The following is a 10,038-nucleotide window of genomic DNA, read 5'->3' on the forward strand; positions in this document are numbered from 1 at the left end:
GGAGAAAGGAGAAAGGAGAAAGGAGAAAGGAGAAGGGAGAAGGGAGAAGGGAGAAGGGAGAAGGGAGAAGGGAGAAGGGAGAAGGGAGAAAGGAGAAGGGAGAAGGGAGAAAGTTCAAGTTATAGAACTAAGTAGCTTTTATTGCTTCAAGAATGCCATATTCATGGGGAAAGGTGTGACAGTAAATTTTTGGAGTGGGCGTCAGTTCCTCTGAAAAAGACCAATAGCAGTTGTTTTACCTAAAATGTCTCTAAGATTGTTCCTTGCTTTATGTGGAAAAGTCACTAAAGCAGTTCCCAGGCCAGGTTCAGTTGGAAAAGTTGGGTCTGGATTCAGTTGGTGGGTTTCAAAGCATTATTGAAACCCCTGGGGAAAAAAATGGAGGCTTGAGCAAAACCAACCAATTAACATGATCAATATTCCTTTCACTTCCTGGGCAATATCACAAGTTCTTTTCTTTCTCCTGATTGCCCTACTCTGGATGTCCTCTGGCTTATCAATAAATATCCTAAAATGTGGAGCCCAGAACTGAACAAAGGATCACACTCAACTCCTAGCCAGTCCAATGGACCCTGCAGTCTCCCTGCAAAAGTTTCGATTCATCTCCTAAAGGGAAAAAAAAAATCAAAACTACTGAACTTGTCATGTCAGAGGCCAGAGCACAGCTGTCAAGAGCGTTGGCCCTATTTAATGGGCCAAGAGAGTGCACTGAGAAATGAGAAGGTGTTTAGGGAGACATAATAGTTGTTTTATATAACCTCTTGGAATCTGAAACAGTGACTCTAAAAGGTGCCTGAATTTATTTCTAAATAGAGATAAATCTAACATTAAATCATTATCAGACAAGAGAAATGCAGACTGAGCCAGGGGGCTTTGCTTGGCTCCATTTAGGCAAAAGTGGCTTTGAAAGGGAAATGGGAAGGGGAGAGAGAAACAGGAGGGAAGAAATAAAATAATAATAATAATAAAAATACCCTTGATGGAAATGATAATGTTCTCCCTGAAAGATGGCTGGTCTCTTGTCAGCCTAGAGAATGCAAAGACTCAGAGCCTCTTATCTGGGAAAGATTCAAGTCCTGGATTTGCATTCAGTCAGAAAGGAGGGAGCAAAAGCTTTCAAATGCAAATCTGCCAGCTCAGTTTGCAGACAGAGCCTGGAAAGAGTGGCCTTGCAGAAAGGAGCACTGAAATTAAAATTAAAAAGCTAATGAAAGGTAAGGGCCTTTATTCCCCCCCCTGAACATTTATGGACTCACAAAGGTGATGTAAAAAGCCTTTTAAACAAAAGGAAGGGAAATTGGTGCCCTTGAGCATGAACACTGGAAGGAATGAAAACCCCCTGAGTAGGTCAGATAACCAATAGAAGTTGGCAGTCCTAGCCTAGACCTCTGCCTTACAAAGATGTCAATAGCTCTGGATTTTGGGAATTGGAAGGTGCTGCCACCTGATCCTACAGTTAGCCAAAAAACAATATCCATGGCACCATCTTTCAGTCGTTTTTCAATCGTGACCCACTCTTCAGGACCCCATTTGGAGTCTTCTTGACCAAAGACGTTGGAATGGTTTGCCATTTCCTTCATCAGCTCATTTTACAGATAAGGAAACTGAGGCAAATAGGGTTAAGTGACTTGCCCAGGGTCGTACAGTTTGGAAATATCCAGGGCCAGAATTGCACTCAGCAATCTTCCTGACTCCAGGTTTGACACTCCATCCACTGCTCGCCCAATACGCCATATCAGTAATTATACAGACTTTGCTTATAGAGCTCCAATGGGAGAAGGAAACACTACTTTCCAAGGCAGATCATTTCATTTTGGTACACCTTTCATTGTTAGGAAGGTTTTTCTGAAATAAAGTTCAATTGCCTCTTTGACACCCCTAACATCGCCCTCTTCGGAACTAAACAGATTTCATCTTAAACCTTCTTTCATATGGCAGCCTTATGTATATTTTTTTTAACTGTGAGAATTTATTTTTCATATACTGTATTAATTCCTCTATATTCCAGAGAATTACTGTGCATTCCTGTGTCTGGAATCTGGGTCAGAGATATCTAGTCTGCTGCTTTTTGCATTTTCTTTGTCCTTGGGAATCCCAAAGAATGTTTTCCTTTTTAACAGAATTTAATTAATAGATGAAGGGGAGAAGGGGCCTTTTCCTGCTTTCTTGACCTGTCCCCCCCCCCCCCCGTCATGGCTTAGGAGGGGAGGACAGGTTGATGGACCACCTCTTAATTAGCTATCATCAATTAAAGATATCTTGGGATGGTCAAGAGAGGGGCTGAATAATGAGCTCCTAAAAATCTCCCTGATTGGGAGAGGGCCATGGAAACCTATATCACTTTATCAGTTATGATGCTGACCTAATCAATAAACCTGATACGATCAATAAACTTATGTTCTTACCCAAAAATCAGTCTCCTGCGATCATTTTAATTCTAACAAAACCCTTACCATTTGTCTTATAAATTCTAAGGCAGAAGAAAAGCAAAAGCTATCAGAGTGAAGTGACTTATCCAGGATCACACAGCTAGGAAGTATCTAAGGCCAGATTTGAACCCTGACCCTCATGACTCCAATTCTGGCACTCTCTCCACTCCTTATGTATATAATTAAATTTTTAAGTTATGCTCTTCTCTGATTTTGCTCAGTTTTGCCTTCTAGAAGCTAAACATGCCTAATTCTTTTAACTAGTCTTCATATGCCACGGACTCAAACTCTTTCCCCCATCCTAGTTACCCTCCACTGATTATGCTCCATGTTATTCATAGCTTTCTAATGTATAATGAGAACATCTTGAACCCTTGGACTATATTACCCAGAATCCCTCTCCTTCCATCCCCAAGTTGCGGGCTCACATTGTTTGTACATAGTTGGTGTAACTTCACCTCTCGCTCTCTTTTCCCATGTGCATGACTGGGAAAGCTGGCTTTACTCAGGCTTTTACTTTTGTCTTTTTATTTTCTTTTACATCAAGTTATTATTAATAAGTTTTATTAAATATAATACTTGGAGTATTTGGATATTACATTTTAATCTCACACTTGGAATATGGCACCTAATCCTGAATACAGAATTCCGGTGGCATGGCAAAGGTAGAGTCCAGTGGAACCATCCCCTCTTTATTTCAGGGACCCACACCTGTCTTAAGATAGCCCTAGTAATATTACTTCCCTTGGCTAAGGTAACACATCATGCTGATTACCCAGATGGAGCTGGGAGTCCACTGAAACCCCCAGATCTTTGTCAAAGTGCAATATAACCGTGCCTCCCCATTCTTTACTTGTGAAGTTGCTTTTTTTGAACCAAAGCACAAGATTTTATATTATTCCCAATTTTGTTTCATCTTAAATAAATGTCCACTGTTTCAATGACCTTCTTTGTCTGGGAGCACTAGTATAGCAAGTGACTGAAAACCTGAGCCTGAGTTGACTTCAGAATTTCCCAGATTTTCAACTGTGCAGGGGACAAATGAGCCAAGATAATCCAAGTCCCCTTTAGTGTTCCCATGATTCAGGTTCAGGTCCTATTGGCCACAATCATGAGTGTTTCTGAACATAGTGTACTGGCTAACAATGAGGTATCTGTGTAAACTACTCCTAACAGTCCACCTCAAGATTGTACCTTCTTGGGGCTCCCCTAAGAAACTCAACACCCTGGACTCATTAGTGGTCCATAAGGAAGGCTGAATAAAGAAGGCTAAGGAAAAACAGTAAAGGAGAGGGAGTGAAGGGCTTTCAAATTTAATTTCAAACATTATTATATAAATAAACAAATTTTGAAATGAACGCCCTATCCATTCTATGAATGGAAGATGCTCTAGCCAGGGGATGGGTTTCCTTTCCCTTAAAAACCAGAAAGGAACAGTTACTCCATTCCCCTAAAAACCAGAGAGCCACAGTGTGCTCAGCAACTTTGTTTATTTTTTTTTTTGAGGGAGAAAACACACATATGAAGGTGGGAGATAGAACCAAGCCCAAGGAGGAGGAGGAGGTTGCAGGTTTTATAGTATTCTAAGAAGGAGGAGGGGGTCTCTGGGATTGGGCGACAAAGGAGAAGCTTTTCATCAGCAACAAGAGATACCCACCAATGGCTTGGAATATTGTCCAAGATCTGACTTTGATAAGGTAGAAGGAGGCAGCCTTGAAGTTACTTACAGAGGCTCAAGAGCCATAAGGGTTAGGTCCACTTAACCTTCTAATAGAAGCTCCTGCAAGCCATAGTTGAGAGTGGGCACCATCACCTTATCAGATTAATCCTGGACTTCCTCATCAAGATCTAGCTATAAGAGGGGCAGCTGGGTAGTTCAGTGGAGTGAGAGTCAGACCTAGAGATGGGAGGTCCTAGGTTCAAATCTGGCCTCAGACACTTCCCAGCTGTGTGACCCTGGGCAAGTCACTTGACCCCCATTGCCCACCCTGACCACTCTTCCACCTAGGAGCCAATACACAGAAGTTAAGGGTTTAAAAAAAAAAAGATCTAGCTATAAGAAACTAAGGCACTTTCACACCTTTGAAGGCCAGATCTGGATGATCATTTATTGAGTAGGTTATAGAGAAGATTCTTGTTCAGGTTGGGCTAGACTCCCTCTGAGATTCCTTTCAGAATCTGAGAACCTATGATTTGTTCAATGTTTGTTGAATGAATGAATAGAGACACATTTCAGGAAGAACACTGATAAGCCAAGTAACTTCCAGAGAAGAGTAACCAAGCTTGTGGAAGACCTCGAGGTGGAGTCATATGAAGATGCATTGGAGGAACTGGGGACACTTAACTTGGAGAAGACTTAAGGGTAACACGATCAGGGACTTCAGGTAGCTGAAGAGCTGTCAACAGAAGAATTGAGAGCCAATAAAAAGCAGACGAAGATGAATTCATCTTGATTGTCTTGTCCCCAAAAGACAGAACTGGGAGGAATGAATAGAAGTTAGAGAGGCAGATTTAGATTGTTGTGGTGTTTTTTTTTCCTTCTTTAAACCATGACCTTCCATCTTATTTTTTTATTTGAAAAATTTTATTTAATCAATTGATTTAGAATATTTCTCCATAGTTACATGATTCATGTTCTTTCCCTCCCCCACTCCCGCCCCTTTCCACAGCCAACAAGCAATTCCACTGGGTTTTATGTGTGTTGTTGATCAAGACCTATTTCCAGCAGGCAGCTGGGTAGCTCAGTGAATTGAGAGCCAGACCTAGAGACGGGAGGTCCTGGGTTCAAATCTGGCCTCAGACACTTCCCAGCTGTGTGACCCTGGGCAAGTCACTTGACCCCCATTGCCTACCCTTAACACTCTTCTGCCTTGGAACCAATATACAGTATTGATTCCAAGATGGAAGGTGAGGGTGTAAAAAAAAAGACCCATTTCCATATTATTAATATTTGCACTAGGGTGATCATTTAGAGTCTACATCCCCCATCATATCCCCATCAGCCCATGTGTTGAAGCAGTTGTTTTTCTTCTGTGTTTCTCCTCCCACAGTTCTTCCTCTGAATGTGGCTAGTTTTCTTTCTCATAAGTCCCTCAGCCTTGCTCTGGATCCTTGCATTGCTGCTAGTAGAGAAGTCCGTTATGTTCGATTGTACCACAGTGTATCAGTCTCTGTATACAATGTTCTCCTGGCTCTGCTCCTTTCACTCTGCATCACTTTGTGGAGGTCGTTCTAGTTCACATGACCTTCCATCTTAGAATTGATATTGTGTACTGATTCCAAGGCAGAAAAGTGGTTAGGAGCAGGCAATGGAGATTAAATGATTTGCCCAGGGTTACACAGCTAGAAGCATCTGAGGTCAGATTTGAACCCAGAACCTCCCTTTTCCAGGCCTGCCTCTCAATCCCCTGGGCCACCTCGCTACTCCCCAGATTTAGGTTTAATCTAAATAAGGTAAGCTTTCTAACAAGAGCTGCCCCAAAGTGAAACAGGTTCCCCTTTCCTTTAGGTCTTGGAGCAGAGGGTGGATGGATGATGACTCATACAACAGTGTTGTAGAGGACAGCCTGGATCGGGTTTGAGTGGTTTGGAATGAATTTGGATCACAGAATTTCCTTCCAGTTTTGAGATTATGTGCTTCTGGGGAATCAATATTTCTTTGCCAGTTATTCACACGCACCATCTGTGGACCTGCATGTGACACCAACCCCTAATAAGTGAATGTGAATCGCACATCCACCCACCATGTAATTTAGTTAATAAGCACTCTGGAGTGCCCAAGGGTGTGCTGAATACTGCATTTAGGTAGTGATGGGCTGGGGCAGGGAGAGGAGAAGACAGAGGCACCGAAGAAAACCTGGGGAGTTAGAAGGATGCTCTCTCTCTCCCTTATTCATGATTCTGTGCCAGAAAACTTTTAATGTGGTACACTGTGTCCTATTTCACAGGAGTAAACCAAATCTAGGCATTAGCTCTCCCTCTCTGGCTTCATATCACCTGAAAATTTAATAAACGTGCCATGTTATCAATAAAAGTGTTCAGTGTAGCATAGGATCAAGCACACGCCCCCACCCAAGTCTAGTATTCCAAGAGTCCAGGCAAACCATAGCAGTGAAACTCATCCTCCATGAGATACCACCAAGGGGCAGCTCCAAGCAATCCACTCCATCTTGGAGCATATCCCAGTCCCTGAATTTAATTAGATTTCTTTGGGGCTGACAAACAAGTCCACATGCTGTACAGGCCAATGATTTTAAAAGTCTAGAAGTCTGGGGTCTCCTTGAGGCACATCTCTTTTCCCTTCCTTCTCTCTTTCAAGGATCTCCATCAACAGTTTCTACTCCTTCCTGAAATGTACTCCATCCTCACCAGTGATGCCTGGAATCCCTAACTTCCTACAAGGTTCAGCTTAGGGTCCACTTCCTCCCAGAGACAATTTCCTAAGCTGATTTCTCCCCACTGTCTCCATCTCCATCTATGCAAAAACCTATCCCAGCCCTTTGGAGAATTCAAGCCTGAGGGTAGGAAGCATCTAGATTTTGTCTCTATATCTCTATTGCCTGGCACATAGTAGGCACACTGTAATATGCACGTTTAAAAATGAATTGAAATGTGCCACCTTATTTAATCTCCCAGTTCCCAAAGGAACCAGCATCCATACCAACTTTTTACTCAACACAGGCAATCAGGAAGATGATCTGCACTCACTGCAAAGGGAGCCCAGAAAGTCAGTGTCAAAGGATTTGCTTCACAAGATGACACTAGAGGTAAACAATTTTTTTAACCTCCACTCCAAAAAAAAACTCACCCAGTTCCACTTTAGTTTTTTTTTTTTTTTTTAAACACTCACCTTCCATCTTAGAATCCATGCTGGGTATTGATTCCCAGGCAGAAGAATGGTAAGGGCTAGGCAATGTGGGTTAAGTGACTTGACCAGGGTCAAACAGCCAGGAAGTGTCTGAGGCCACATTTGAACCCAGGACCTCCCATCTTTAGGCCTGGCTCTCCATCCACTGAGCTACCCAGCTGCCCCACTCAGTTCCACTTTGAAAAGCACCAACTGCCATGTAATAATAACTAGACAAAGCTGCTGCCCTTCAGTCTCCCAAACTGAAAAGGCATTGCCTGGACATCATTCCTCTCAATGACTGCACTCTGGGGTCTATTCTTCCTCCAACCAATCCATCATGGGGTCAGCAAATAATCCCCAGCTCAGCTGATCTCAGATGGGAGGAAAGTCAATTGTTAGACTGGGTACCAGGAATCCTGGGGAGGGAGAGGCCCTAATTCTTATCTTTACAAACTGCAAAATCCTTCTAAGTCTGTTTTCTCACTGTAAAATAGGGATAATCAATACCTGCAGTACCTCCTCACAAGGTTGCTTATATTAAAGCAGTGCGATACAGTAGAAAGAATGATGGATTCAGAGCCTGAGACCTGGGTTCAAATTCTTGCTTTGCCAGTCACTCCTAGTGTGATCTTGGGCAACTCAGAACCGCTCAGGGCCTCAGCTATAACATGAGAGGTTGTTCTACATGGTCTCTCAGGTCCCCTCCAGCACACAGTCTGTGATGCTCCCTCTAAAATCCTTGTGGCCTTTCAACTGTTGTTTTCTCTCATCTTAAGGGGAAGAACAAATAGCTCAGTCTCACCAAAAACAAAAAAACAAAAAACCTAGCAAGGACTAGGACAAGCATAGAAATACTCTTTGGCTAGAAAGGTCTACCCCACGAAAGTAGGGGATAGCAGCTATGCAACATGGGTGGAGAAGGGGAAGAGAAGGGGGAAATCATAGCGTTTCAGACACCATCTGCTACAGCCGAGACCTGAAAAATCACCCTTTTTACATCACACTCAAAAAGTGGTAGTGATGCAGGTTTTGCTTAAAAATAATAGAGCTCTATCTGTCTCTCTGTCTCTGTCTCTCTCACCATCTCTCTCTCACTCTTTGTCTTTCTCTTGTTCTCTTTCTCTGTCTCTCTCTTTCTGTGTCTCTCTGTTTCTGGCTCTGGCTCTGTCTGTCTCTCTCACCACCTCTCTCTCACTGTCTTTCTCTTGTTCTCTTTCTCTGTTTCTCTCTTGCTTTGTGTTTGTCTCTCTCTTTCTGTGTCTCTGTTTCTATCTCTGGCTCTGGCTCTGTCTGTCTCATGAGTACTGATGAGCTAGGTCATGCGTGCTTTTGTAAGCATAAAGCGCTCCAGGGGAGGATCAGCATTTTCTCTGCAATTTATAGTCCTAGAGAGAGTTGCCTGGAACATTGAGAGGTTGAGTGATTTCTTTTGGGTCACACAGCCTGCAAATGGCCAAAGAAGGACTCAAGTCTATGTCTTCATGACCCTAAGGCCCTCTTTAGAACCACTGCACCATACTGGCTCTCCATGAAAATCTCTAATGAGGGATAATCCATTACCTTCCAAAGCAGCCCATTCCACATTTTGACATCTCTAATTATTAACAAGTCTTTCCTTTTATTAAACCTAAATTAATTAACTTCCTCCCCCTCCTCCATTGGCCCTGGTTCTGTCTCCCAGGAATAAGCAGAAATCCAATTCCTCTTTCTTGAAGGCAGCTATCATGTCTTCCCAGAGTCCTCTCCTCCAGCCCGACCATCCCCAGTGCCATCCTCATCTGGTACAGAGACGAGGTCTTTTACTTCACTTTCCTCTGGATTGGGAGGCTAATCACATCATCTAATAATAACAGCTACTAAAAGCCAGAGGCTCAGCCAAGAAGCCAAGCAGAGAGGGGATGCCTACCAGGCACCCGAATGATCAGAGAAAGCGGGTCATCTTAGATAGAGATTGGGTTTTCAAGTCTTCAGCATGCGGTCAGAGGGCAAGCAAACCTGAAGGCTGGGGAAGAAATTGGACTGATTCTTCTGACCAGGGTCAGGTGTGCTGTCCATCCAGTTCTTTCCCAGAATCCAGCTCCTTGGAGTACCCAACAACCTCTACCCTTGGGAGAAACAGTCTCCATCCCTCCTGATGAAAAGCAGCCCGTGTGCCATTTTTCCCATAAACCTATGAGGAGCTGTCATTCCCTCAACGAGCCCCGTGCAGACCCAGCAGCTGCTTGGCTTCCTAGCCCCGTTCCCTTTTGTAATCTCAGTCACATCCCAAGGGAAGTCGCCAGCTTCAGCTCCAGAGTCCTGTCTTCCATCTGACCTTTTCTGCTTGGCTCTGTTCCCCATCGCTCAATCGATGGCAAACCAGCTATTTACAGGATCGGAGCCAGCGAGCTGAAAGGGACCTGTGAGACCATCTAGTCGCACAGCCTTTGTCCAGAGGAGGAAATCAAGGCCGCCGAGATTTGAGAGGCTAACATAACTCCCCTGAAAAAAGGGATCTCAGTTCTTTCAGCTTTTCAGAAGAGGAGTGCCAGCCTCTGAATTTGCCTGAATTAATTGAAGCTCAAGTTGAGGTTTGGCTCTGGGGGTTCACAATTAGGGTCCTCCCTAACAGAAAGGCTCAGTAATCCTAAACTGAAGATGGGCTAAAGTGAGTCCAGGGGGAAGCTGGGTAGCTCAATGGATTAAGAACCAGGCCTAGAGACAGGAGGTCCTAGGTTCAAATCTGGCCTCAGACACTTCCCAGCTGTGTGACCCTGGCCA

Source organism: Gracilinanus agilis, chromosome 3 (genome assembly GCF_016433145.1).
Source record: "Gracilinanus agilis isolate LMUSP501 chromosome 3, AgileGrace, whole genome shotgun sequence".
In the NCBI taxonomy this organism is placed as follows: domain Eukaryota; kingdom Metazoa; phylum Chordata; class Mammalia; order Didelphimorphia; family Didelphidae; genus Gracilinanus; species Gracilinanus agilis.